We start from the raw sequence: 22,313 nt of genomic DNA, 5'->3' as shown, positions 1-22,313 counted from the left end.
CACAGATCATCAAGTTCAATCCTGCAGATGTTTGGTGGTGACAGTAAAATCAACCACACGTCTGGTTCTGCTCAGATAAAACAGTTTGTGTGATGAATCCAAACCTCAGCGCGACTTCTGAACATGAGATTATAAAATGTCAAACTGAAAACCTGAGTCGAGTTTGTTGAATAGTGTCAGTCTCTTTTCATTCAGATGTTCTCAGCTTCGTATCTGTCGTCCGAGTGTCTGAGACTGTTTGTGGTCAAGTGATCTATAGGTTATACATATAAAGTAATATTATATATAAATACTTTACTGTTTAGAATATCTAACCTGTTTCCATCCTCAGACACAAACTTCAGTTACAGTCACTAAATATTCCGTTAATTATTTTATTGATTGATTGTTTGGTCCATAAAAAGTCAGAAAATTGTGAAAAATGTTGATCGTAAAGTGTTTCGTAAAGTTCAACATGACGTCCTCACATGGGAATTTTGACATTATTTCTTAAAGAGAAATGATGACTTGATTATGAAAGTAGTCAGAGATTAATTTATTGCAGATTTAAATCAGAAACAACACAACTAAAGGCAGGAAAAACACAAATAACAAAAAATGAGTATAAAATCATCAGATGATAAAGTTTTAACGTCGATAGGAGAATAGGATTTAATGAGTTTTAAAGACTAAATGATAAATAGAGAAAATAATCAACAGATTGAGTTTGTAGCTCTGCTGTGAAGTAAATCTGAAAAAAAGATGATGATGCAGTTTTGTATTCCTGGTATGTCTGCTGATCACATGACTGACCACATGACTGGTCACATGACTGATGGACTGGCAGTAAATAAGGAAGCAGAGATGCCTCAAACTCTGATGAAGGACATTATTCAGTCTTTATTTAACATTAGTTAAATAAAGCGCTCTGCTCCTAAATCTTTAATAACTAGCTTTCTGCCTTTGCTTTTCAATCAACATTTAGTATCAGTCAGTGTGTGTGTGTGTGTGTGTGTGTGTGTGTGTGTGTGTGTGTGTGTGTGTGTGTGTGTGTGTGTGTGTAATGATTCCTCCTGTTCATACTGAGCATTAGATCATCATCATGTTTACAGGAAGTGATGGAGGACTAAACCCACAGTCCTCCTTCTGTGGAAACATGGATTATAAAGTTGATCTGAAGCTAATATGAAGCTTCAGAGTCTGAATGAGTCAAATCTTCATCTTCTATGTTTCAGTGTTACAGTGTTTTTAGTATCAAAGTTCTTTTTGTTTGAAACAGGAAACACTGAGAGGGAATCTGATACTAAAAAGACTGATACTACTAAAGTATCACACTACTACCACTATCATAGTACTACTACTAATTCTGTTACTATTAAAACAACAACTACTACAAAAAGTACCACTATTACTACTACTAAAGGTACTACAACTACAACTTCTTCTTCTACTACTGTAACAACTACTACTACTGTTACTAGTACCACTACGTTGACTTTTACTTACTACTACTACTACTACTACTACTAAAAAACATAACTACTACTACTACTCAAAAAAGTACCACTACTACTCAAAAAAGTACCACTACTACTACATAAAGTACTACTACTACTGTTACTGCTATTACTATTCAGAAAAGTACTACTACTACTACTACATAAATTACTACTCCATGTACTTTTCTACTCAGTATATGTGTCAGATATCTCTTGATATGAGTAACTCAGACTGCTGAAGCTCAATAGAAGCTGATCATCATGTTTAAATGACTGTGTGGATGTGCATTTTGAAGCAGATCTGTTAATAGTCAGTGTGAACAGGAGGAATGATTACAGAGAGGAACAGATTGGAAACACAGTGAACTGGTCCTTTAAACAGATTCAGGAGATGGGAGTCAGCGGGTGGAGGCTGAACAAAGGCTGCAGCTCCTGATGTTAGGCTGGACGGGGTTGGGAGGGGTTGGGGGGTTGGGGGGGGTGTACAGAGATAATCCTGATGGGGGGATGGAGGAGGATGTCACGGCAGCTTGACCTGCTTTTATTCCTTGGATAGTAGTTTGAGCCAATGAGAACGCATTGCCCTCCACACAGAGACTGATGGGATGTGAAGTTAAAGTCAGGATGGAGATCAAAGTTAATATTGATTATCTGCTGGTGGAGTCTGATCTGAGCCTTATATTCACAGCTGCTGAACACATGAAATATGTATCTGACATGTTGAAATATCAGCTGCAGCTTTCTGACTCGTTTTTTAAGGAGCTTCTTCTAAACTGCCGAGCTGATCAGCTTTAGTGATCTGATCTGATCTGATCTGATCTGATCTGATCTGATCTGAATGACTGTTGAAGTGAACATGAATCCTCCAGACTACAGTGAAGACGTCTCACTCTGACGGTTATTATAACTACAGAAACACTGATTGAACAGTGATGTTACAGAGTGGAGCGTCTTCCTTCACAGAGGATCTTTGGTCGAGTACAGACACTCAGAAAATGACTCTGAATTAATTAGAGCTGATTATTGTGGTTGAGACAGTCAGTCAGTTAATTGGTCATTTGATTCATTTTTCAAACACACATGATTCTTTAGTTTCAGTTTCTTCAGGTTCAGTTTTTGCTGCTTTTCTCTGTTTTTATGATTATAAACTAAAAGAGGTCACTTTCAGCATTTTCTGTCCAAAATAATCGATATAATTGTAAAAAAAATCTCTAGCAATTATTCTCTAATCCGATACTAATTGTAGTAAAAATGCAGTTATCATTATATTTCTAGTTTAGATAATTAATTTGCTTTAGGTTATAATTTCCTACAAAGTTAGCTGAGAAGAAGTAATAATAATTTGGCACTAATAAGAAAATAATGATAATTAAAGCTGCAAGCAGCGATGAACGGGCCCTCGCCACCCCATGCATGTCGGGTTACAGATACAATAGAGCTTTGTGCTGGTCAGCGCTCGGGCCTTAATAATATTGATTTATTATTGGGAATTGTAATCCAGCTACATGAATGAATTAAAAAAATCAACATTAAATGGTTTAATAGAAATCTCCCTCTGCTGTCTGCTGTAAGTTTTTATCAAACTGCATTAGAATAATAATTACGCAGCTTTTATATTAAATATGAACAGATTCATGCTGAGGCTTTGAGTGTTTCCATCAGAGAGAAATCTGCAGGTTATTTTCTGTATTAATGTGTGCATGTGACGTCATTAAATTAGTTGTTTTGTTGGATAAACGGCTTTAAAACCACTAAAATATCACAGAAGACAAAGAAAAGCAGCAAATTCTCACATTTAAGAAGCTAGAATCTACTTTTTAAAAAGGTTTTCCTTGAAACTCTATAAAACTGAGCTTCTGACGTGGGTTTGAGTTGAGTCTCCTGATGTTTGCAGCTCTGCTCTGATAGAAAGTGAAGAATGTGTTGTGTTGAGGTCCGACTCTGATGTGATAAAATAGTTTCCGCGTGTTGTGTGAGAGATTACAGCTGTGATGTTTAATGAATCGTTTTATATCCGGGGGGCAGATAGCGGACGCTCAGACGTCTCTTTCTGCCCGGCCGATCAACCGAACTGGGAAACGCTTTGGAGCTGCAGAAAAGAAAACAGCTCAGATTGTATCGCAGTGTGTGTTTGCAGCCGCTGAGGAATTTCCTCCCCGAGTCACATGATGAGATGAGATGTGATGCGGTTTCTACTCTGGAGTCTGAAACGTGATAAAATGTGTTTGCTGTGTTGACAGGTGGCTGCAGGGAAATGTTCATTCAGTCAGAAATGAAAAACGGTTTGCTGTTTGCTGTGTTGGAATCATTAATAGATTTCTACTCCGTCACATTTTAAACTGATATCAGGATAATTTTCTTCATTAAACTGATGAACTGAGTCAGTTAAAAACATGATAATCAATATAACTGTATGAAAGGGTTGATGATGTTTGTTAGTGTCCATGTGGTTTAGTTTAAATGTAAAGGGTTAAAAGGTGAAAATAAATGAATAACTTCACACATTCTTTTTTTGTGGACCCAGCATCAAATTTCTGCTTTTAATCCATTTAGAGAGAATATATTAGAGGATTATGGTAAAAATGTCTAAGTGGTGTAACCATAAAAACTTAGTCCCAAATAATTCAACTTGCTTAAAAACAGTAATTATTAACATATTTAAGTAATAAATAATTATTTGTAGGTGGATCAAATATTTAATATTTATCATTCTTTTGTGGTTACACCATTTGACATTTTCAGGAGCATTCAGTCTTTTGGTATAAAATGGGTCAAATGTCATTTCAAATCTCTCTTATTGATCTTTTTTTAAATATATTGATTATATTGAACTGGGCGTAACCTCCATGATGTCTTGCTGCGGAGTTCAGTCTGAATTTATCTAGAAAACCAACAAAAATACTAAATGTACATTTTAACAAACCTGATGCTGCTTTTTAAATCTAGTTTAATGATTTATTAATTCATCATCTTACCAACCGGTGCACATACATACAGGGTTGCTCCTCAGTTAACAACATTACTGCTGTTTTATGTGTTAAATCTCTAATTTCAGTGTTTCAGAGTTTAATCAGTGACAGTGTAGAACAAGAATCCAGCTTTCTGACACAAACACACTGACTGCCAATAAGAAATCTACTTAAATAACCAATTATTGCATCCAGACGTGCATCAGCTAACGGAGTATCTACCAAGGTGTGCTGGGTCATGTGACTTCAGGCCAATCATTAACCCAGACAGGCGGGAGGAGAGCGTCCAATAAAAGTGTAACTAAAGGAGGGATACATGTTCACATACAGTATGAATCATGTTTCTAATAATAAACCTGATCAGTGATTGGTTGTCTTCAGCAGTAGCAGTAACAGTGACAGAGTTGTTCTGAATGACCCCTGTAGTTACCTGAGCAGGTGGTACGATCCAGTCAGGTGAACTGTGGTCTGTAGTGAGGAAGAGGAGGGAGGAGAGGAAGAGGAAGCAGCTGATTGGTTATTCTTGTTGAATGTCACAGGATTCATTTTGGAATCTGTCATCCGGACGTCTCCAGGCCCAGATTACCTGTGAGACCAGAAAGCACAGACAACTCCGGGGAAGAAGTTTAGCTTATTGATGCATTAATAGAACATGAATGTTAATGGATATAGATGGATGGATAGAGAGAGAGAGGGAGGAGGAGAGAGGATAGATGGATGGATAGAGAGAGAGAGGGAGGAGGAGAGAGGATAGATGGATGGATAGAGAGAGAGAGGGAGGAGGAGAGAGGATAGATGGATGGATAGAGAGAGAGAGAGGGAGGAGGAGAGAGGATAGATGGATGGATAGAGAGAGAGAGAGGGAGGAGGAGAGAGGATAGATGGATGGATAGAGAGAGAGAGAGGGGGGAGGAGAGAGGAGCCCAGTGCATCATGGGAGTCCCCCGGCAGTCTAAGCCTATAGCAGCATAAGCTAGGATGTGGAACCGGCCCCAACTAGAAGCTTTATCACAAAGGAACGTTTGAAGCCTAGTCTTAAATGTAGAGAGGGTTCTGCCCCCCGGAACCAATCTGGGAGATGGTTCCACAGGAGAGGAACCTGAGAACTGAAGGCTCTGCCTCCTGTTCTACTTTTAGAGATACTAAGAACCACAAGTAGGCCTGCATGCTGGGAGCGCAGTGTTCTAGTAGGTTCATAAGGTTCTATGAGTTGGGAGCGCAGTGTTCTAGTAGGTTCATAAGGTTCTATGAGCTGGGAGCGCAGTGTTCTAGTAGGTTCATAAGGTTCTATGAGCTGGGAGCGCAGTGTTCTAGTAGGTTCATAAGGTTCTATGAGCTGGGAGCGCAGTGTTCTAGTAGGTTCATAAGGTTCTATGAGCTGAGAGTACAGTGTTCTAGTAGGTTCATAAGGTTCTATGAGCTGAGAGTACAGTGTTCTAGTAGGTTCATAAGGGTCTATGAGCTGGGAGCACAGTGTTCTAGTAGGTTCATAAGGTTCTATGAGCTGGGAGCGCAGTGTTCTAGTAGGTTCATAAGGTTCTATGAGCTGGGAGCGCAGTGTTCTAGTAGGTTCATAAGGTTCTATGAGCTGAGAGTACAGTGTTCTAGTAGGTTCATAAGGTTCTATGAGCTGGGAGCACAGTGTTCTAGTAGGTTCATAAGGTTCTATGAGCTGAGAGTACAGTGTTCTAGGAGGTTCATAAGGTTCTATGAGCTGGGAGCGCAGTGTTCTAGTAGGTTCATAAGGTTCTATGAGCTGGGAGCACAGCTTTTAATGACCCGTTATGGTTTTAACAGAGAACATAAAAGTGAACCAGGAGCTGCTTCAGTGTTTCAGTGTTTACAAACTGAGCCGCTGCACATGTTGAAGCGTGATATGCAAAAGCTCACAGATGAGCAGCTCTTATTGAACTGTGACAGGGACACAGAGTCTGAACACTGATATGAAGACTGATATATTCACTAAGGTTGTTTTTCCTCTGGATGGATCAGAGGATGTTTGACTCTGAGTCTGAGGAGCTTAGTGAGACTTAGAGCACAGACACAGATCTGATGGAGAGTTTCTGGGACTCAGTGAACACACAAATACACACTGTAGTAAATATATAAAGTTAATGTAGTAAATATATAAAGTTACTGTAGTAAATATATAAAGTTACTGTAGTAAATATATAAAGTTAGTGTAGTAAATATATAAAGTTACTGTAGTAAATATATAAAGTTACTGTAGTAAATATATAAAGTTACTGTAGTAAATATATGTGATCTTTTAAAAGGTTTAATTGAAACTGAACCCAGTCTGAGTTAATATATCGGTCCAGTTCTGTTAAATCATTACCGCACCATTAACCATTAACACACCGGTTCAGGTGGAATATGTTTTATTGTGTTTCTAATAAAATTAATGTTTAAATAAATGAATAACTCAAATAACCCAGTCTTTAATAGCAAAGTATTTAAATGCATGAAACTCCCCAAAATATACTGACTCATACACTCATACACAGGTTTTAACAGCTTCTACACTTTATATGAGCCGGTGTTACTTCACATCACATCAAAGGAAACTACTCTGACTTAAATTAATGTCCTAGAGACCTAACCCTAACCCTTAACTTAACTTTAAACCAACGCTTCACTCTAAAATCTAATTATTTATATTAACAGGAACTTCATTTTGGAGGCGAGTCCCCAAAATGTGACTGTAAACAGCACCGACCTGTTTGACTGAACTTTAACTGTCAGATAAATGTAGTGATGAGAAGAGAGTAGTTTAAAATGATACTCAGAAAAAAACACATCTAAAAACATTAAATAAATAAGTAAATAGGTAAGATGAACTACAGGAAATATAAAAATAGGTTTAAAATAAGGTTAAAAATAAGTTTAAATGAGAGGAATGTTCATGATGATGTCAGAGTGAAATACTGACACCTCTAAACTGAAGTAAATATACTGAACACACACTCTCTCACACACACACAGACACACACACACACACACACACACACAGACACACACACACACATACCTTAGCAGACGGACCTCTGGTTTCGGAGTCGTGTTTTTGTCCTTTTATGGATGTTTCAGTGAACGCAGCAGACTAAACACTGCAGAACAAAACTCACAGAAACAGAAACAACCTTCATGAGTCTGAACCTCACACACACACACACATACACACACACACACACACACACACACACTTATACATGCACACACACAGAGACACACACACGCACACAGACACTACTACTACACACACACACACACACACACACACACACTGCTACACACACACACACACACACACACTCATACACTACTACACACACACACACACACACACACACTCTACTTTTATTTTTACATTTCAGAGAACAGCAGTGTAAATGTGATTAAAACTAATAATCACATTTAAAGTTAAAGTTATTATAAGTTAATAAGTTAAGTTATAGTTATTAAACCAGCTGATTGACTGACTGCAGCTCTTCTACTTTAACGTTTAAATACCCGACTCGCTTGAATGCATCACGTCTGGCTGTAATACTGCAGTACTTTCACTCTGCTGCTCGGCCAGTTTCTCTTCATCCACTTAAAGGATCCGCTGGGATTAAAAACAACAAGTCACACTTTACTCCAGATGGTCAGTGAACGCAGCACGGCCGGTGGAAGTTCAGCCAGGATTCACTCTGACTCCTGCAGCGGCTGGTCAGTGAACGCAGCACGGCCGGTGGAAGTTCAGCCAGGATTCACTCTGACTCCTGCAGCGGCTGGTCAGTGAACGCAGCACGGCCGGTGGAAGTTCAGCCAGGATTCACTCTGACTCCTGCAGCGGCTGGTCAGTGAATGCGGCACGGCCGGTGGAGGTTCAGCCAGGATTCACTCTGACTCCTGCAGCGGCTGGTCAGTGAACGCAGCACGGCCGGTGGAAGTTCAGCCAGGTTTCACTCTGACTCCTGCAGCGGCTGGTCAGTGAACGCAGCACGGCCGGTGGAAGTTCAGACAGGTTTCCCTATGACTTCTGCAGCGGCTGGTCAGTGAACGCAGCACGGCCGGTGGAAGTTCAGACAGGATTCACTCTGACTCCTGCAGTGGCTGGTCAGTGAACGCAGCACGGCCGGTGGAGGTTCAGCCTGGTGTCACTCTGACTCCTGCAGCAGCTGGTCAGTGAACGCACCACGGCCGTTGGAGGTTCAGCCAGGATTCCCTCTGACTCCTGCAGCAGCTGGTCAGTGAACGCAGCACGGCCGGTGGAAGTTCAGACAGGTTTCACTCTGACTCCTGTAGCAGCTGGTCAGTGAATGCAGCACGGCAGGTGGAGGTTCAGTCAGGTTTCACTCTGACTCCTGCAGCAGCCGGTCAGTGAACGCACCACGGCCGGCAGCGGCTCAATAAACGAGACATAAAGATGAATCAGATGTTTGAAGTGAAGCTTAAATATTAACATTTATAGTTAATTTATTTTTATTGACCCGTCAGACAGAAAGTGAAAAACAGGTTATCATGTAGAGCAGAGACCTTCCCTTTAGATTCCCCCTCTACCTCCTCTTCCCCCTCTTCCTCCTCTTCCCCCTCTTCCCCTTCTTCCTCCTCTTCCCCTTCTTCCTCCTCTTCCCCTTCTTCCTCCTCTTCCTCCTCTTCCCCCTCTCCCTCCTCATCCCCCTCTTCGTCCTCTTCCTCTTCCTCCTCTTCCCCCTCTTCCTCTTCTTCCCCCTCTTCCTCCTCTTCCTCCTGCAGTGACTCAGCTTCATGTCTGTCCGTGTTACAGCTCTCAGTTCTGTGGAAATGAACGGCGGCTCGGACATAAAGGAGCTTCTGTGTCGGAGCTCCGAGCGTCTGTGACTCTGCTGGTTGTGACAATGAGACTCTTCACACATCAGCTGCTCTCAGGCTGCTGCTGCTTTCTGACTCCACTTCTGTTCAACACATACAGAAAGACAAGAAGCTGCTCAAACTGAGGCTGAGTCACTTCCAGCATGCAGGGTTTACTGGAGGAGAGATGCTGTCATCAGTTTAAAGCTGAAACAGCAGATTGAGATATTACTCATAAAGGTGCAGCTCCTACTTTTCACTATTATACTTCATGAGCTGAAAATGTGATTAGTGAGATTTTTTTTTCTTTTCATGTGTTTGTGTTTCAGTCTGAAAAATCATATTAACCCTCCTGTTGTCTTTGAGTCAAGGAAGGGAGGAAGAAAAGAAGGGAGGGAAAGGAGGGAGGGAGGGAGAAAGAAAAGAGGAAGGAAGGAAGGACAGAGGAAAGGAGGGAGGGAGGGAGGGAGGGAGGAAGGAAGGAGGGAGGGTGGAAGGAAGGGAGGAAAGGAGGGAAGGAAGGAAAGAAGGAAGGAAGGAAGGAAGAAAGAAGGGAGGGAGGGAGGATGGAAAGAAGGAAGGGAGGAAAGGAGGAAGGGAAAGGAGAGAGGGAGGGACGGAGAAAGGAAAAGAGGAAGGAAGGAAGGAGGGAGGGAGGAAAGAAGGAAGGAAGGAAAGGAGGAAGGAAGGAAGAACAGAGGAAGGAAGGAAGGAAGAACAGAGGAAGGAAGGGAGGAAGGACAGAGGAAAGAAGGAAGAGAGGCTGTTTAGAGCCTTCTGAATCAATAGATCTCTGTCTTATTTAACCCTCCTGTTGTCCTTGAGTCAAGGAACGAAGGGAGGGGGGAAGAAGGAAGGAAGGAAGGAAAGGAGGGAGGAAGGAGGGAAAGAAGGAAGGAAAGGAGGGAAGGAAGGAGGGAGGGAGGGAAAGAAAGGAGGGAGGAAGGAAGGAGGGAGGAAAGAAGAAAGGAGGGAGAAAAGAGAGAAGGAGGGAAGGAAGGAAAGGATGGAGGAAAGGAGGGAGGGAGGGATGAAGGAAGAGAAGGAGGGAGGAAGGAGGGAAGGAAGGAAAGGAGGGAGGAAGGAGGGATGAAGGAAGGAAAGGAGTGAAGGAAATCTGTATAATCTGTTCATATATTGGAGTTTGGTATCGGCTCCAGTTTGAGTCTGGCTGTAGTTTGTGTCTCTTTGTGTTTTGACGTTAGAAGCAGCGCGATGATCGGAGCTGAGCGGCGTGTTCGGACTCGTCGAGCTCGGTGTGTGTTTAGCTTCCTGTTTTAGCCTCAGCGTATTTATCTGAGTGTCGGTGAGTAATCTCATAGAGAGGATGACAATCCTGTTACATCAGCGCTCTGTAAGCCGCGCTGCTTTATCTCAGACATGTGACGGCAGGTTCAGGTCGGACACGCAGTGATGTCACAGGATGAACGCTGTCATGTGACCTGTGAATTATCTCTGGTGCTGAGCAGAAATCAGCTGTGCTTCTATTCATATAGAAAGTTTTACTACAGTTACTAACACACTGACATCATGTTGGATAATCACTCACAGATCAGGTTTTACTTTGTTAGATCTGAAAATAAGAAAACTGAAAACAATCAGCAGCCTTTTACAGTAAATTCTGCTGTAATCACTCTTTTATAATCCATGGTGGGTAATTATACTGAACATTACAGCAGGCTGCAGTGAATTCAGATTTAACTGTAATTACAAGTAATTACTGTGATTAGTGAACAACACCATACAGTCATTCTGTGGTTTGTGGTTCAAGGTTAATACATAAGGCTCAGTGGTGAATCCATCCATCAGTTAAACTAGATTTAAAAGCAGCATCAGGTTTGTTAAAATGTACATTTAGTATTTTTGTTGGTTTTCTAGATAAATTCAGACTGAACTCAGCAGCAAGACATCATGGAGGTTACGCCCAGTTCAATATAATCAATATATTAAAAAAAGATCAATAAGAGAGATTTGAAATGACATTTGACCCATTTTATACCAAAAGACTGAATGCTGCTGAACATGTCAAATGGTGTAACCACAAAATGTCAAATGGTGTAACCACAAAATGTCAAATGGTGTAACCACAAAAGAATGATAGATATTAAATATGTGATCAGCTACAGTGTGTTTAAGTGGACTTATACTAATAATGACTTCATTTGGACGAAGGAAGAAAAGAAGGAGAAAAAGAAGTGAAATCCTTAAAGAGAGAGAACTGAGCAGCTGCATAAAGGACCAGGAGAAGATTGGATAATGTAAAGATATTCCAGTAGAGACACAGAATATTAATATTGAGCTGCAGATGTAAAGAATATGTAAGTTTCTCATAAATGACTCTATGACGCAGCACCTTTCTGGACTTTTTAAGTATTAACACATCTACTGTGACTCGCTGTCTTCCTTTTTAAATATATAAATGAGTCTGCACTCACAGAGCTGAACTCTTATTAAACTGAAAAATAGGTTTTTTCCAGACCTGCTCTCACATTTCCCAGAAACTAGTCAGATAACCCAGAAAGTCTCAGAGGAGCAGAGATACCAGCAGACTGTGTGAGTGACGCTGATCGTCTCAACAGAGAGAAAGTTGATAAACGGGAGTTAAAATCTTCCCCAGCAGTAAAAGCAGCTGTTATCAGCGTGCAGAGTCTGGCTGGATAATAACAGTGTTTATTGAGCCGTGTGCTGACGCTGGCGGCTGCTTGTGGTGAGCAGACGTTCATCCAGCAGCAGACACATCCATGGTTCCTCTGCTGAGACTCTGAAACCTGATTCATTCCACTGTTTCCACTCGCTGCTCCTCGTCATCTAAATCCTGTCCAGAGCCACATCTGCCTTTTAAAGTGGATCTTTTTTACAGGTTTTTAAGCTTCTGTTGAGTTTTATCAGCTCAGAGTCAAACAGCAACATATCAGAGTCTGATCCAATATGATGACGCAGAGTCTGATCGAATGAATCATCAGTTAATCATTAATCCCAAAGCTGCTGAGAATCATTATCATCATTATCATCATTATTATTATTATTATTAGAGTCCAGCTGACATTATCAGCTGATGTTGGCCGATCTGATTTATCTGTGTTTATAGGTCAGTGAGGTTTGTTAGTGTCCATGTGGTTTAGTTTAAATTTAAAGGGATTATAAGGGAAGGATTATGGTAAAAATGTCTAAGTGGTGTAACCATAAAAACTTTGTACCAAATAATTCAACTTGCTTAAAAACAGTAAATAGACAATAAAACACCTTCCTTCCTTCCTTCCTTCCTTCCTTCCTTCCTTCCTACCTAACACCATATCAACTAGTTTGGCATGATCTTACATCCTTCCTTCCTTCCTCCCTTCCTACCTAACACCATATCAACTAGTGTGGCATGATCTTACATTATAACTTTTATATTAAATAAAGCTAATGGAATACTATTGTTCTAAATATTACATTTCATCCGGTTACCATGGAGACCAGGAAACATTTACATGTTTTAAATGAAGTCATTATTAGTATAAGTCCACTTAAATACACTGTAGCTGATACAACATTTAATATTTATCATTCTTTTGTGGTTACACCATTTGACATTTTCAGGAGCATTCAGTCTTTTGGTATAAAATGGTTTAAATGTCATTTCAAATCTCTCTTATTGATCTTTTTTTAATATATTGATTATATTGAACTGGGCGTAACCTCCATGATGTCTTGCTGCGGAGTTCAGTCTGAATTTATCTATAACCTTCGTGTCGTCCTCCCTCCCTCCTTTCCTTCCTTCCTTCCTTCCTTCCTTCCCTACCTTCTTTCCTCTGTCCTTCTTCCTTCCTTCCTTCCTTGACTCTCTTATTGATGTTTTTTTAATATATTGATTATATTGAACTGGGCGTAACCTCCATGATGTCTTGCTGCGGAGTTCAGTCTGAATTTATCTAGAAAACCAACAAAAATACTAAATGTACATTTTAACAAACCTGATGCTGCTTTTAAATCTAGTTTAACTGATTTATGGATTCATCGTCTCGTTAACTGTTATATTTATCACTGAGTATATTTTCTTCTTAAATGACTTAAAGTAATAAATCATTAACTAGTGATTGATAGATAAACACAGACAGCTGAACTCGTCCTGACTCTGAACAGGATCGGCTCTCTCACACTCAAATGTCACCTCCGGGTCACCGTAGGACTCGTTTTACTCTCCTGAATGGAGTCGTCTCTGTCAGCAGAACGAAGGCGCAGCTGCTGTGAAGATCTTCTGTCTGACGTGGGTTAGGGTTCGGGACTCTGAGCTGTGAAATGAAACAGGAGTCAGGTCTGAGGACAGGAAGCAGAAACCGTCCTGATGATGGAAATCCTTTCATACCAGAGTTACACAACAGCCAGAGTCTCTACGGAGCGAGCTGAGACTTTACTGGAAAATCTGCAGAATACACACACACACACACACACACACAGACACACACACACGCACACACACACACACACACACACACACACACACACAGGAACCCACAGACACATGTTAAAGGAAGAGTTCACAGTTTTAAAGCAGCTGATCCGTGTGTGTGTGTGTGTGTGCGCCTGCCTGTGTGTGTGTGTGTGTGTGTGTGTGTGTGTGTGTGTGTGTGTGTAATGATTCCTCCTGTTCATACTGAGCATTAGATCCTTCATCATGTTTACAGGAAGTGACGGAGGACTAAACCCACAGTCCTCCTTCTGTGGAAACATGGATTATAAAGTAGATCTGAAGCTAATATGAAGCTTCAGAGTCTGAATGGGTCAAAGGAAGTAAGGAAGGAAGGGAGGAAGGAAGGAAGACAGACAAAGAGAGAAAGAGAACAAGTAGGAGAGGAAGAAAGAAAGAAAAGGGATGAGAAAGAAGCAAGGAAGGAGGAGAGTAAACTAATCTTCATCTTCTATGTTTCAGCGTTACAGTGTTTTTAGTACCAAAGTCTTTTTGTTACTATACTTCCACCACAGAGAAACAGGAAACACTAAGAGGGAATCTGATGCTAAAGACTGTAAATGTGTCAGATATCACTGATATAATAACTCACACTGATGAAGATCAATAGAAGCTGATCAGAGACTTTAAATGACTGTGTGGATTTAAAGACACACTGACTGAATGAACTACGAACTGGTCCTTTAACTTCCTGTGATCACGCTGACGTTCAGCCTGTCGGAGCAGAGCCTCGTCTTCCCTGCAGGTTTCCTCTCCGCCAGCCGCACGGTGACCAAACCCAGTTATTCTCGGTGGCGTTTCCTCAGCGGTGGAAGTAGGCCACACATTCCTGAGGAAGCAGCACGGTGACCAAGCAGCTGCTGATCGGGAGATAATAACAGAGAAGAAGAAGAGCTGCTGCTGTCAGAGTAGATCCACCGCTGGGAGGAGAGGAAACAGATAAGGTTACACTAGGAAGCAGGAAGCAGGAAAAGCTCACTAACAGACTTCTTAATGTGTGTAACTCTGCTAAGAAGTATAAACTCAGTCCTGGAGCAGAACTGACTCACTTCATATGTTTAAAAAAGGATGAAAACTTTCTAAAGCCATCTAATAATGTTCTTTATTCTATATTTATGTGTGTTAGTGTCACATTGAGGTTTGGGAGGAGAGTGTCTGAGCGTCTGATCTCTGCAGAGGAGACGAGCAGCGAGTTCAGACATGTTTGTTGTTGAAGTCTTTACACAGAAACACAGTGACACTGCTGCAGTTGTAGTTCTTTAAAGGGAAATGTAGTTTTAAGGAAGGGGGGGGGGGGGCTGAGTGACGTAGCTGCAAACAGACGGTTATTATTGAGATGTGTGTTTAACCTGAGAGAGAAGCTCTAATGTTTAATAAACATGTAGAGGAAGATGATAGCAGCAGCTCCTCTTCTCATCCTGATCTGCAGAGTTTAGATCCACTGCTGTTTAAAACAGACTCACATGGATCTGGAGAACAACAATCATTAGTTCATTTTTCTATTAGTTGATGAAACAGTAACTAAGGATTTTACTTTACTTGATGCTACTTCTGCTCCTACATTCAGTTCAGACATAGTTTAAACCGGATAATGTTTCAGTATTAATAATGTACTTTAATAAAAGTATTTTATATAAAACACAATCTGATCTTCTGCAGAATGACGTACTTTACTAACTTAAGTCAATTTAACTGGTAATACTGCATACTACATCACTATAATACTGCAGTACTTTCACTTGTATTGTAGTATTTCTACATTACTGTTTTAGTACTGTTTCTACAGTAAAGTATCAGCGCCGTTATTGTTCATTTAGTTTCCGTCTCGTTGTCATGGTGATTAAAGTTGTAAACGAGTTAAATGAACTCTGGAGGCTTCAGAAAAGGGATCAGATTTACTGCTGTGTGAAAACAACACACACACAGATCCTATCAGCTGATCTGAGTGTGTGTGTGTGTGTGTGTGTGTGTGTGTGTGTGTGTGTGTGTGTGTGTGTGTGTGTGTGTGTGTGTGTGTGTGTGTGTGTGTGTGTGTGTGTGTGACCTCTGTGCTGTGTTTGATCTCTGCTGTTTAAACACTCTTGGCGTGTTAATCCTCCGTCTGTCTTGCAGCAGCTGTTCGTGGACGCTGTCACACTTTCAGCTTCGGCCTTCAGACACATTTAAACTCCTCCGACGCGTTCTGAGCCGCGGCACTCCGGTTTCTGAACCCAGAGACTATTTGTGGAGCAGCTGGAGGCGACGCAGCTCCTGTTTCTGATCTCTGGATGTTTCTGTCACATCTGCTGGTGTGAAGACAGGCGGCTCCAAGCTACTGTAGTAACTAGTCAATATTTACATTAGTGACGCAGCTACTGATTGATTCTGTCAGACATTCAGTCATAAAATAGTAAAACAATGATGTGTAGTTCCTCCTAGAGTTAAAGATGAAGTCTTTAAATGTCCAAAACCCCCAAATATTCTGTTAATGATCAAATATCAGAGAGAAAAGCAGAAATCCCCCACCTCATCAGAGAAGCTGAAACTAGTCGGTGTTTCTCATTTGTGTTTGAAAAATAACTAAAATGATTAATAGATAATCAGATCTGCTTAAAAAGAAATGAGGAGCAGCAGTGTGTGGAATATATTAAGTTTACAGAGACTGTTGCTTAGTCAGTTATTAGACAAATAATTTCCATCAGTCCTGATATCAGTTAAAGAAAAGACGTCTTTGTCTGTCCAACAATATAAAACTCAGAGATGTTCAGTTTACTGTCACAGAGAGTAAAACATACAGAAGATATTCACATTTAAGAAGCTGACCCCCCCCCCCCCTCCCCTCCCCTCCCCTCCCCTCCACCAACGGCCTCGTATTCAGGTTAATCTCAGGCGAATAACTCCAGGTAGTATTACAGCTTTATTTATCGACAGCTAACAGCTAACAGCTAACAGCTAGCAGCTAGCAGCTCCACCCGTTCAACAACAGACGCTGTAGACTTGTTTATTTATAAAGATAGAAGATAAGATAAGATGTTCTTAAAATACAGTGACGTTACTAGAGCTAGTCACAGTGGTGCTTTGACACAATCAATCACAACCCTTCATAAAACTACACAACAAAACAAAACAAAGGCAGGTTAATAAAAACATACTGTAAGTGCAGCAGTGTGAATATTACACTAGTATATATTATAGCACTTTTCCACTACACAGTTCCAGCACGACTCAACTCTGTTTTCTCTGGTCCTCCACTAGGGATAGTACCTGGTACTTTTTTAGTATCTGCTCTGCTGAGGTTCCAAGCGAGCCGAGCCGATACTAAAATGTGACGTCATCAGACTTCCAGCCTCTGATTGGTCAGAGAGTCACTGGAAGAGTCATGAGCCGTCCCACACAAGAACCAAACCCGGCATTTTTAAATACCGGCAACAGCGTTACAGAGATTTGGTTTCTCTTCTCTTGCTTTGTGTGAGACAGACACATACAGCAGCAAGTACACCATCGCCTCCATGTCCTCCACTGGTTATGTGTTTGAGGTTAACGCAGCGTTGCTATGACGACCCCGCTCACGTTGAGGAGGAACTATAGTAATGGAAAAGGTTCCTGGTACCAAACAGAGCCGAGTAGAGCAAGAACTGTGTAGAGGAAAAGCTCCATTACACAGGTTTATAATGAAGTCTAAAGTGGTTGAAGAGTCACAGTGTGTTTACTGAGAGTCTGGATGGCTTGGTAGAGTAGAGACAGAGTCTGTTATAATGTAAAGATATCCGGCCTCACAGTGTCACAGGTTATCACACTGCACTGTTCCTCATTTCTGCTGTTAATCTTCAGCTTCCTTCATTATGAGCCAGATGTGATGAAAGTTATAAAAGTGTATTTACTGTCAGCTAGGAGAGGAATGTATACTATGAATCGCTCTGCGTCGTGATCTGAGGATGAATCGTATCGTATCAGTGGTTACTGCTTATGTATCTTTCACACACCTGAACACACACACCTGAACACACACACACCTGAACACACACACCTGAACACACTACACACACCTGAACACACACACACACCTGAACACACTACACACACCACCCTTACAGGGCGGCTGTGGCTCAGGAGGTAGAGCGGTCGTCCTTCAATTGGAAGATTGGTGGTTCGATTCCCGGCTCCTCCAGTCCACATGTCGATGTGTCCTTGGGCAAGACACTTAACCCCTAATTGCTGCTGTGCCAACGGTGTATGAATGTGTATGAATGGTTAGATTCCCTCTGATGAGCAGGTTGGCACCCTGCGTGGTAGCCCCTGCCATCAGTGTATGAATGTGTGTGAATGGGTGAATGACTTGTCATGTAAAGCGCTTTGAGTGGTCGCACAGACTAGAAAGGCGCTATATAAGTACAGTCCATTTCCATTTACCATTTACACCTGAACACTAGGGCTGGGCGATAAACCGAAAATTTATCGATACCGAAATTTACGACAATAATCGACGTCATTTTGATCATGTCAGTATATTCGGTTTTTAACCTCAGGACTAACGTACGCTGTTCCGTCTACGGGACGGGACGGATGTTAGGAGGTAGCCACACATTCTTCTGAATGTTTTAAACACCAACCCTTAAACATATATATTCATGCCGTACATTGTTAGAAAGCTTAGATTCTCCTGATTCATTCAAGACCACTCACGACTCATATGGTTGCTCACAGCCGTAATAGTATTAGCGGTTAGCTCGGATAGCCACTCAGCTAAAGTAAGCTAGCAGCTATAATGCTACATACCTTCAAAGTCAAAAGTATCCATTCTGCTGAAATATGAAATCCGTTTCCATAAAACCGGAACACTTTCCTCAATATGTCAACATGTATTTAGTCCAACACGTAACGTAATAACACAAATAACAAACCATATCCGGTCCGTTTACGTCATTTCCTGACCTGCACGTCCGTCTCAGAGTCACGTGACTAGATGTTTACGACCGTGAGCCTCTTCTGCTTCTGACGACACCACACACCAGCCAATCGGTGCTTAGGATTAGGCAGTACATGTCTCCAAAGCCAATGAGGACATGTGACCGACGACAACGTGGGTTTGATTGACAGCTGTTCCAGCCAATGGAAATATTCGGTGAAATGAAGTTGATATCCTTTTAGCCAATAGTCAGAGGTTTCCAACGGTGTATGACACTAAGCTATCAGGTTTGGCTGTCCATAAACAAACTCCAAGCGTAACCGGCGTGCGCCCGGTGCTTAAAAGAGTTGAACCATATATCATTACGCACACGGCATTTTGGTACACGGTTGGTTCTTCTTCGACTTGACATATGACTTATAGATAGATAGATAGATAGATAGATAGATAGATAGATAGATAGATAGATAGATAGATAGATAGATAGATAGATAGATGGATGGATAGATGGATAGATAGATAGATGGACGACAGTTCAAACGTTGAAGCGGCAGCTGCAGCGCCGGCGGCGGAGGTACACCTGGTGGAGGAGGAGGAAGAGCAGCAGCTTGTTCCAGAGACAGAAAAACGCGTCTTCAATCGTGTGGCAACATTTTGGTTTCAAAAGGGAAGATACTGCTCAGAAAGATGTAAAATGTAAGTTGTGCAAAAACACTGTCGTCACCAGCCAGGGCAATACATCTAACCTCGGAGTGGAGCAATTATGCTGCCACAGCCCCATCTAGTGGCCAAACTTTTTTTTAGCGCACGGGGTGGTGGTAGTCAGAGCATAGATATAACATATGTTATATCTATCGCTCTGGTGGTAGTTATCGTCCATTTATCGTTATCGAGGTGAACTGCTCAATATATCGTGATATTGATTTTAGGCCATATCGCCCAGCCCTACTGAACACACACCTGAACACACACCTGAACACACACCCTAACCCCAGCAGGCAGCAGTGGGTGAAACGTCGCTCTGAGGAGGATCAGATTTAGTTTTTCTGTTAAATCTCTTCGCTGTGACGTCGTCTGATCCGAGCTCACAGATGATCTTTTGTTCTGAGCTCAGAGTGACCTCGTTATCATCATCATCAGTAGTATGGAGGATCAGACTGCTGCGTCACTGTGATACAAACCTCCTTCACCTCTCTGCTGTTCCTCTGCAGCTTCTGGACTGCTGCACTTTTTTATTTTAAATAATTCAACACTAAATGTTAAATGTGACTGCGGCAGAAAGAAGGAGGAATAAAAAGTCTGTTTTCAAAGTTCAGATATTTATCTTTAATAATAGTTTATAAACAGTAATAAATAGTTTATAACTTTAATGCAGCTGACAGCAAATGTTTATTAATCTATCGGTCAACAGTTATAATAGATGTTTGCTGCTTTATAAACTGATATAATAAAACAGCTTTAATAATATATATATAATATATAATATGTCTTTATAGGAGAAGTTAATAAACACTTAAACGTCCTAATATCTGATTATAACCACATTGTGTTATAAACATGTATGAACTGTTAGATTCTGTTTATTAATGATTAGTTAAAAGCATTGTTACTATTATTCAGTTTATTGGTTGATTTATTAAGAAAACTAACAGCTGACTTTATTTCACCTCCTGAAGCCGCAGAGTTCAGTGTTTCATCATAAAACAGATTTACCGTCTAAAAATAGGATTATAATCACGGTTACATCAGACCGAACAGAACAAGGAGAGGCTGGTTTTACTGAGAGCTGCAGCGATGTGTGGATTAATATCAAACATTGGTTTTACTGTTTTAAGTAAAAATGGTAAAAACTGAGCTGTTTTCAGTTTCTGTTTAATTATTTACTGATCAGAACATCAGCAGCACGTAAATAAGAAGAGAAACTTTATTATGAGACGTTATCACAGGAAATGTGCTGGTGGTGTTACGTGAAGTTTCGTGATGATTCGTGTTACGCGTTGTTACGTGATGTTATGTGATGTCACCACAGACTGTATAAAAGAAATGGACGTAACATCCGTGACATCATCGTCATTGGTTTGTGGACTGCTGCTCGGAAGCCAATAGTTGCGGATCTGGGCAGCGCCATCTTGAAAATTCCAGGTGCATGCTGGGAAAAATAAAAACACGGATTCTACTTATATGGGCATGAGGCGGGGCCATGGGCGGAGCGGGGAAGTTGCTATGGTTGCGAGGGCTGGATCTCGAGGACATTGGTCAATCAACCTGTCAATCAGGACGTAGCCCCGCCCCCTAATGCATACCCTGCTTTATCGTCACATATAAAATCAGGGAGGCCAAAATGTCCCAAATGAACATCATACTGCATTGAAGAAGGCTTTAAACTAGCGATTGAGACCATAAACACATTTTGAAAACGTTTACTGAGGTTAGAAATCAAGTGAGAAGTTGGTGAATTCTCCATTGACTTGTATAGAGACGGTCGCCCCCTGGTGGCCTTTTGATAGAATGCAGCTCTAAGTTACTTCCTGGTTGGCCTCATTGCAGAGGACTGGAGCTCCCCGTCTGGATGTTACGTGTTGTTTCGTGATGTTTCGTGATGTTTCGTGTTGTGCTTTTCCAGCAGACGTGACAGTAAACAGAATATTTTAGTTTTGTGCTGTTTGTCGGACAGAATAAGATATTTGGGTCATTTTTCACAATTTTCTGACATTTTATTGACATGAATCAGATCAGCTGTGAAAACAAACTCAGAGATCTCATCTTTGTTTTATCTGTTTCTGGACAGAATCATTTAGTTGGTCAGATATCTGAGAGTGTTTGCTGATGTCTGTGATGAGTTCAGTGAGTTTTAAAGCCTGTAAACTCAGACAGCGAGCAGCTCAGCAGTCACTGTAGTACACTTTGTTCTCTGTCGGTCGGCTTGGCCGCAGCTCAGATTCCTCAAACTCCTTCAGTTCCTCCTCCGCTGGTCAGACGGGAAGCTCACAATAGAACAGGAAGTGAAATGGGATGTTTGGAAACAGTTTGTGAATGAGCGCTCGGCCAGACTCCTTCCACTGCTTCTCAAGAAAAACAGAGAAAAATGCAACATCCCGGCGGGAGTTTCCTGGAGAGACGGGAAACAGAAGTGAGAGGCTGCTTCCTTTTATGGCAGCTGATGATTCGTCTACCTGCTGATGGAGGAAGAGGAGGAGGAGGAGGAGGAGGAGGAGGAGGAGGTGAGATGTGCACATTCCTGCTCCTTGATGTCAGCTGTTTCTGTGTTACTGCTGGACTCTGAGGAGGAGGAGTTATTAGGCTTTGACCTAATTCAGGACACACAGCCGGATGTTTGAGCCGTCAGCTGATTCCAGACCTGAGAAAACACAGAGCTGAGAAACCGATCAATCAATCAATCAATCAATCAATCAATCAATCAATCACACTTAATTCATACAGCAGCCTTCATACAGGTTCATGTTTTTCAAAGTGTTTCACAGCTGATAATAAAACAGAAGAAGTGACGACATGAAGAAAAGGAATAAAAACAAAGAACAAATAAAAAGACAAAAAATGAACATAATTAAAACAATAGATTATAAAATAATTCAGACTGAACAGGAAGGTTTGAGTTTCCTCTGAGGATGATGATGAAGATGATGATGATGAAGATGAGGAAGAGGAGGAGGAGGAGGAGGATGAAGAGGATGACTGCATCCTGCTTCCCTCCAGCA

At 41.3% G+C, this 22,313-nt stretch overlaps 1 protein-coding gene across 1 annotated transcript in view; it reads left to right on the top strand.

Moving 5' to 3' along the window:
* The window catches only part of mfhas1 (multifunctional ROCO family signaling regulator 1), a 30,366-nt gene that overhangs the window by 3,440 nt on the left and 4,613 nt on the right, over positions 1 to 22,313 (top strand). The gene's annotated exons all lie outside the window — the stretch shown is intronic.

The sequence above is a fragment of the Scomber japonicus genome, chromosome 19, assembly GCF_027409825.1.
Source record: "Scomber japonicus isolate fScoJap1 chromosome 19, fScoJap1.pri, whole genome shotgun sequence".
Lineage (NCBI taxonomy): Eukaryota > Metazoa > Chordata > Actinopteri > Scombriformes > Scombridae > Scomber > Scomber japonicus.
This window is presented reverse-complemented; position numbering and strand designations above follow the sequence as displayed.